This window comes from Apium graveolens, chromosome 3 (assembly GCF_009905375.1).
Source record: "Apium graveolens cultivar Ventura chromosome 3, ASM990537v1, whole genome shotgun sequence".
NCBI lineage: Eukaryota > Viridiplantae > Streptophyta > Magnoliopsida > Apiales > Apiaceae > Apium > Apium graveolens.
The window spans coordinates 95,196,885-95,205,450 of NC_133649.1; positions in this window are offsets into that span (position 1 = coordinate 95,196,885).

An 8,566-nucleotide genomic window follows, 5' to 3' on the forward strand; every position below is an offset into this window, starting at 1 on the left:
GGAAAGTCCACTTCTTTCAACTGAGCAAGGCTTAGAGGGTTCTTTGTAGAGTCCTTGTTGGATATGTTGTTGGGCTTGAGAACCATAGGTTTCAGGTTCTTGGAAGAAGTCTCTCCAACCTTATTCCTCCTTACTGGCTTGAGCTCCATAATAATTGGTTCCACCTTTGTGCTATGCTTCACAGATTGTGATTTAGAAGTTGTAGAACCAAAAATTTGTTGCATCTTTTCATCAATTTTCCTCCTTTGCTCTTTGACTTGCAATTCAGCTGCTGCTATCTGGATTAGATCAATTCCATCAAGCTTTCCTTTGATTTGAATAGTTGGAGAAGTGGCGATGGCAGGAACTAGCACTTGAGATATTTGAACTGTTGTTGATGGCTCTCCTTCCCCTTCCCTTGTATTCTCCCCCTTTTTGTTATCATCAAGGGTAGGGGTCAAGCCTTGTGCTTTTGCCAGCTGTATTAGTAGATTTGTCTGAGTTTGTTGATTCTGAAGAATGGTGACCATAGAGTCTTCAATGATCTGAACTCTGTCTTCCAACCTGGCCAGCCTCTTGTAAGCATCAGATGCTTTCCTCAGTCTCCCCAACCAATCTTGCATAGTACCATAAGGCATGACTGAATCCAACTTCTCAGCATTGTAGGATTTCAGATCAGCAATGTCCTGCTTGAGTTCATCCACACTTAGATTCTGTTTGAAATGCTGCAACTGCAAGAGATGCAGAGAGTCCAGATGAGCTTGAAGAATTGCCTTGGTACCAGCATCTGTAGTCTCCTGAAGGGCCTTCTGAATAGTCATTACTTGCCTGACCAAAGTTACACCAAACTCTCCTGGTGTAGATGCCTTTGCCCATGCCCAATCAGGTAGATCTGGAACAGAACTTGGGCCTGCTTCTCCCCCTAAGTTCATGCTCTCATCCAAAGAATTAGAGTCATCATCATTAGAATTTACTCCAAATTCTTTAGATGGCTCACCAGCTTGAGAAGACAGCCTGTTAACAGCAGCTTTGTCTCTGAGAAGAGATTCTGAAGTGTGTACAATGTGTAAAGTCTGTTCTGCCTCCACATTGCCCTGAGCAACCAACAATTGATAGGCTGGAACAGGGTGAGTAAATGTGTCAGCATCCAAGGAAATGTTATCAATTACAGCTTTGTAATGTTGCTGAAATTGTCTTCCCTTGTCTGCATCATCCAGAATCATTGACTCACTAGCAATGGCTGGATCCACCCTTATAGCTTCTGTACCTGCCTTTCTCTCATTTTCTCTATTTTCTTGCATCAGGGGCTCCCCCTGGCTCACACACACCCTCACACCCTCACCCTCACCCTCACCTTCTAAGGTGGCACTCCCCTCACTCACTTTTGCCATGCTGGAAGAAATATCATGCATATGGTGACTCTCAACCTCTCCTTTTGCCTGGGAGCAACCCAACCTCTCACTCAAATTATCACTCCCTTCCCTCAAACCTAAGAGTGATTGTACAGTAACCATGTCCTTTACAGTTAGAAGTGTTTCTGTTATATGTGTAGAGACCATCAACGGATAGGGAGTATTCGTTGAAGTGGAAACTGATGGTATCAACGGATAACTGCTGTTAAGCTTATCCGTCGAAGAACAACCACTTGTCAACGGATGAGAGATATCCGTTGAAGAAGGAAAAGATGTAGATATAGAAAGTGACATAATTGTTGAATCTGTGTGAATTGATTTTAAGTGAGGTGACACAGATTCTTCAATTATATCTGAAAGAATTGGCTGATGATCCAACAAATCATCTAAAAGATGATGATCATCAGGTTTTGAGTGGGGCTCCTCCCTGAGTTTTAATGAGGGAGAATCAGGAAGTGATGTGAATATCATATCCACATCCAGAGAGGGTGATGGAGAGTTTGATGATGGATGTGTTTCTATTATGAGAGAATGGGGCTGTGACTCCACATTTGCTGGAGTCACATCAAGCTGAATTTTAGAAGGCAAAGATACAAGTGGATGTATCTGTGCTGTGTGTGCCCCTTGTGTGGAAACTAGGGTCTTGGCCTTCATCTTCCTTGAAAAGGCTTTGATTGGTGAATTTGTGGCTTCAGTGTCCCTCCCTCTTTTGTTCTGTGTCCCTGGTTGGGACTATTTTCAATAGTTGCACCCTTTTGGGAGGATGCAACTAGGGATGTTTTTGACTCCTTTTGAACCACCACAGTCTTTTGAGAGACTGTGGCTTGGCTGGCTGGGGTACCACTCACCTCTCCCACCTTATCCTGGGGGGTTTCTTGATGTTCACCCCTCCCCTCACCACTCACACCCTGTTCACTCCCTTTAGGGTTTATGGTAGTTGTTACAACTGTTGTCTTTTGAGAGACAACAGAGGTGGTTTTCTTTGGCTTGTGTTTTGAAATTTTAGTTTTGATGGCTTTGGTAGGAACCTGTTTGGACAAAGACACAGATTCCATTGCCACACTGGAAGGCAAAGAGACAATGGGGTTGGAAACAGTAGGAGTTATAGAAGTGTTTACCTCACTTACCTGTGGTGCATTCATGATTGGCAAATATACCAATGGCACATGGCTGTTGAGGTTCATTCTCAAAAGGTCTGCAAGGACCCTTTTCTCTTGTGCCCAGCATTTGAGTTTATTGTTCTCATTAGATATAACCAATCCTTCAGCAACATGGTTAGCCAATAACATAAAGAATCTAGCATAGTAGATGTTATGTGGTATATTAGCTTTGTTACCTAATTTGGAACCTAATTCTAGCATGACATAGTTGCTAAAATTAAAGTACCTATCAGAAACTAGCATATAGAGCATATTAACAAGAGATGAAGTTATGGCATCAAAATTGCTGATCTTCCCAGAGAAAACCTTGATAAAGGCATCTCCAAGAAAACTCCATTCTTTCCTAAGGCCCTTCCTTCTAATACTACCTAAACTAGCAGAATCAAAAGCATAGCCTATGGAATCTAACATAGCAGATACATCTTTATCAGTGTGTGGTGTCATGGCATTATTCTCAGGCAACTTAAAGCAAGACTGTATATCATCACAGTTAATGCAATAATCCTTACCTTTGAGAGAGAAGACAATAGTCATATCTGTGGAGTTGAACTCTGCAGTTGTCCAAATCTCCTCAATCACCTCACAGTAGATGGTTGGGGCTTCCAGCATTGCATAGCTTAGTTTGCAGTTTTTGATGAAGTCCATCATCTTGTGATAATCAGAATGGGCTTCATTCTTTTCAACCAAGGCTACGAAATTATTCTTTTCATAAACAAATCCAGATTGAGACATAATTTTGACTACTGGTGCCATTGTTGTGAGTAGAGGTTGCAGAGAAAAACTTGAGAATTTTGGGAGAGAAGGAGAATAAAAATTGCAAGAAAGCGTAAAGTGAAAATAAGAATTCAATGGGCTTTTATACTTTCTTGAATTAAAATGTAAATAAAATGATTAAATTATACTTTTAAATAAATTACAGCCGTTTAAGAATAAAGAAAACTGTAGAAATTCTGAAAACTGCCTTTAATACAAATACATACAACAGTGTATATCTGTATCAACGGTTAAGTAAAAGAATCAACGGCTGTGACTCACTTAAAGTAACTGATGTGACACTTCAACGGATAAGGTAAATAGTTATCCATTGATGATCAACACTATTTTATCCGTTGAGGGATAAAATTACCAGAAATGTATTTGTCTTTCAACGGATAATGAACATCCGTTGATAGAACAATTTTGGCTTTCAACGGATAGGGAATATCCGTTGATAGAATAAGTCTTACTTAAAGCCAACTTTGTTCTTGCAGCAAATTCATTTCAGGCTTCAAGGCAGATTATATAGAGGACATAAATTTATGAATAATTAAGCATACCTAGCTTACTTACTAATCTTGTGAATGTTGATTCATCAAGTGGCTTGGTAAATATGTCTGCAATCTGCTTTTCACTTGGAACAAAATGAAGTTCCACTGTACCTTTCATCACATGTTCCCTAATAAAGTGGTACTTGATGTCAATGTGCTTGGTTCTTGAGTGCTGCACTGGATTTTCAGTAATGGCAATGACACTTGTGTTGTCACAGAATATAGGAATTTTGTCAACAGTTAGTCTATAGTCAAATAGTTGATTCCTCATCCATAGTATCTGTGCACAGCAACTACCAGCAGCAATGTACTCAGCTTCAGCTGTTGATGTAAAAACAGAATTTTGCTTCTTGCTGAACCATGACACAAGCTTGTTCCCTAGAAATCGACAGGTGCCAGTTGTGCTTTTACTGTCTATTTTGCAGCCTGCATAATCTGCATCTGAGTAGCCAATTAGATCAAAACCAGACTCTCTAGGGTACCAAATTCCTAGATTTGGAGTCCCTTTGAGATATCTGAAGATTCTTTTAATAGCCACTAAGTGAGATTCTTTAGGGTCAGCTTGAAATCTAGCGCAGAGACATGTAGAAAACATTATATCAGGTCTACTAGCAGTTAAATATAAAAGTGAGCCAACCATGCCTCTATAACTTGAAATGTCCACAGACTTTTCAGCCTTGTTTAATTCAAGTTTGGTGGCAGTGGCCATGGGAGTTTTTGCAGATGAACAGTCCATTAAGTCAAACTTCTTTAAAAGATCATAAATATATTTAGTTTGACTAATGAAAATTCCACCACTAACTTGTTTAACTTGTAAACCAAGAAAATAAGTTAGCTCTCCCATTATGCTCATTTCATATTTACTTTGCATTAACTTAGCAAACTTTTTACAAAGCTTATCATCTGTAGATCCAAATATAATATCATCTACATAAATTTGAACAATTATTGTAGAGCCATTAACATTTCTAAAGAAAAGAGTTTTGTCAACAGTACCTCTTGTGAAGTGATTATCTAGAAGGAATTTTGACAAAGTCTCATACCAGACTCTAGGTGCTTGCTTTAGTCCATAGAGTGCTTTCAACAGATAATACACATAGTCTGGAAAGTTTGGATCTTCAAACCCTGGAGGTTGGCTTACATAAACTTCTTCCTCCAATTCCCCATTTAGAAATGTACTCTTGACATCCATTTGATAGACTTTGAAATTGGCATGGGCTGCATAGGCTAGAAAGATTCTGATGGCATCAAGTCTGGCAACTGGAGCAAATGTTTCATCAAAATCTATTCCCTCTTGTTGAGAATAGCCTTTAGCAACCAATCTGGCTTTATTCCTTAGGACAATGCCATTTTAATCCATCTTGTTTCTGAATACCCATTTTGTGTCAATAGAACTCTTGTTCTTTGGCTTGGGTACCAGCTTCCATACTTTGTTCCTCTCAAATTGGTTTAGCTCCTCTTGCATTCCTAAAATCCAATCTGGATCCAATAGAGCTTCTTCCACTCTCTTAGGTTCCTCCTGTGATAGAAAACTACTATACAGACATTCATCTTGAGTAGCCCTTCTAGTTTACACTTTAGATGTAGCATCACCAATGATCAGTTCAAAAGGGTGATTCTTGGTCCATTTCCTTTGAGGTGGTAGATTAGCTCTAGATGAGGTTGCCTCAGTATTGTCATGATGTGAGATAGAATGTTGATTGGTTGAAACTCCCCCTGAGTTGCTGATCCTTTGAAAGGAATTGGGAGCTCTATCAACTGATGAAGTGAATTGATTATCCGTTGACAGACTGTGATCAACGGATGCTTCATTATGAACTTCAACGGATGATGCACTTTGTCTTTCAACGGATGCTGCATTGCTTCTTTCAACGGAAGCTGAATTATGACTTTCAACGGATGCAGCATTCTGTGCATTATCCAAAGGCAGATTTTGAATTCTTCTTGAGATGCCTTCTTCATCATTCTCATCTTCACTATCATCACAATATATCTCAATATTGTCAAATTTGAGTCCTTCATGATGTCCCTCATCTGTTAGTCCATCAATCTTTTTATCATCAAACACAACATGCACAGATTCCATGACAATGTTGGTTCTTAGATTGTAGACCCTATATGATTTTTCAGCAGAATAACCAACAAATATTCCTTCATCAGCCTTTGCATCAAACTTCCCTTTGTGATCAGATTGATTCCTTAAGATGTAACATTTGCAACCAAAGACATGCAGAAAGTTTAAAGTTGGTTTTCTTCTCTTGAATAATTGATAGGGAGTCATGCCTTTTGCCTGATTGATTAGAGAAATATTCTGAGTGTAACATGCACAGTTAACAGCCTCAGCCCAAAAGTAAGTTGGGAGTTTTGACTCTTCAAGCATTGTCCTTGCAGCTTCAATTAGTGATCTGTTCTTCCTTTCCACCACACCATTTTGTTGTGGGGTCCTTGGAGCTGAGAACTCATGCATGATCCTATTTTCTTCACAGAACAACTTCATGGTTGAATTCTTGAACTCAGTTCCATTGTCACTCCTAATATTCCTTACTTTGAAATCAGGATGATTGTTGACTTGCTTGATATGATTGATAATGATTTCACTAGCTTCATCCTTTGATCCAAGAAAATAAACCCATGAAAACTTTGAGAAATCATCTACAATCACTAGGCAATATTTTTTCCTTGAAATTGACAATACATTGACTGGTCCAAAAAGATCCATGTGTAGCAGTTGTAATGGTTCAGCAATTGCAGATTCAAGCTTCTTACTGAATGATACTTTCTTTTGCTTTCCTTTCTGACAAGCATCACACAGTCCATCCCTTGTGAATTCTACTAGAGGTATTCCTCTAACTAAGTCCTTTTTGACTAGATCATTCATTGTCTTGAAATTCAAATGGGACAGCTTCTTGTGCCATAGCCAACTTTCAACTGAGCTTGCTTTGCTGAGAAGACAAGTAATAGATTCTGCATCTATAGAGTTGAAGTCAGCCAAGTACACATTCCCTTTTCTAACTCCAGTTAGAACCACTTTATTGTCCTTCTTACTTGTGACAATACAGGCTTCAGAATTGAAGGAAACAGTATTCCCTCTGTCACATAGTTCAGTTGTGTTTGAGACCATCAACCAATGCAACTTCATCAATGATGACATTTTCTTTTGAAATCAAGCCATATCCCATAGTGAATCCTTTGCTGTCATCTCCAAAGGTTATGCTAGGGCCAGCTCTCTCCTTAAACTCTGTGAGCAGGGTGAAATCTCCTGTCATGTGTCTTGAACACCCACTGTCCAAGTACCATAGATTCCTTCTTTTTCCCTGCACACAACAAAATCAATCAAGTTGATTTTGGTACCCAAGTTTCCTTGGGTCCAGCCTTGTTAATCTTTTTCTTAGACTTCATTCCTCCTGCATCTTTTGACTTAGGTAACTTTGGGTCAACCTTGATCTCAGATGTGGTTGGTTGAAGTGTAGGGTTAGTCACAGAATTATTTAGCACATTTGATTGAATTTGATAAGGCATAGATTGTGCAAACATGTTATTCCACATAGGCATATTGTATGGCATTTTAGGCATACTAAATGCAGTAAAATAAGGATTATTAATATATGGCATGTTTGCAAAATGTGCATGGGGATTCTGATGAGACATAACAGGCATAGCATGCAGAGGTGACATAGACATGTTAGGCATGGAGGGATTTGAAGGCATGGGAGCATTTTTAACAGATTTGTAATTATCAGATAGGTGATTAACACTTTACAATGCACACTGCTTTTTCTAGGAGCATACCTATCAGGTGTGTAATTGTTATGTTTATTAATCCCTACCTTCCCATTTCTTTTAGATTTTCTTTTAGTTTCCTTCTTATCCTTAACCAACTTAAGCCTATTTTTCAGCTGATCTAAAGTCATGTGCCCTATATTCACCTTACTGGCATCTTTGGATGTGCTAGCTCCTTCTTTGACAAAGTTCTTGAAAGTTGAATCATCCTTCTTATTGAGATTTTTATTTTTAAAATTACTTGCCTGTTTTAATTGATGAGCCTTCAACGGATGCTCCTTTTCTTCCTTCAATGGATAACTTTCATCATCCGTTGATTCCACATCCGTTGACAATCTATCAATTAATTCCAACTCCTTTTTGTTTTTCTTCCAGGCATCCTCACAGAATGATTCAATTCCCTGAACCTTGGCAATCTGAACACTAACATCCCTAGATGTTTTCCAGGCCTTGATTACCTCTTGCTCACTTTCTAACTGTTTAGAAAGAATTTCTACTTTCTTAACAGGTTCTTCTAGTTCACTCTCAATAATCAAGCATTTAAGTTTAATCTTTTCAAGCTCAATTACCTGATCCTCTAACACAACATTCCTGTCACTTAAAAACACATTATTCTCTTTGATCCTAGTGTTTTCCTTGGCTAGTGATTTAAGGGAAACTCGCAAATGATATAATTCATTGGACATATCATTTATGGCTTCATTGCATTCATTTTTAGAAAGCTGAGAGAGATCAGTAGTAATTACCTGGTTGCTTGATGAACTAGTTTCATTTTTATCAGAATTAGCCATCAGGGCTAGGTTGACATATTCCATATCATCATCTTCATTGACTCCATCTGCTGCCCAATCATCTTGAGTGAGAAAAGCTCTTTCCTTTTGTTTGAGCAAATCAAAATACTTCTTTTTGTAATCAACTTGCTCAAGTT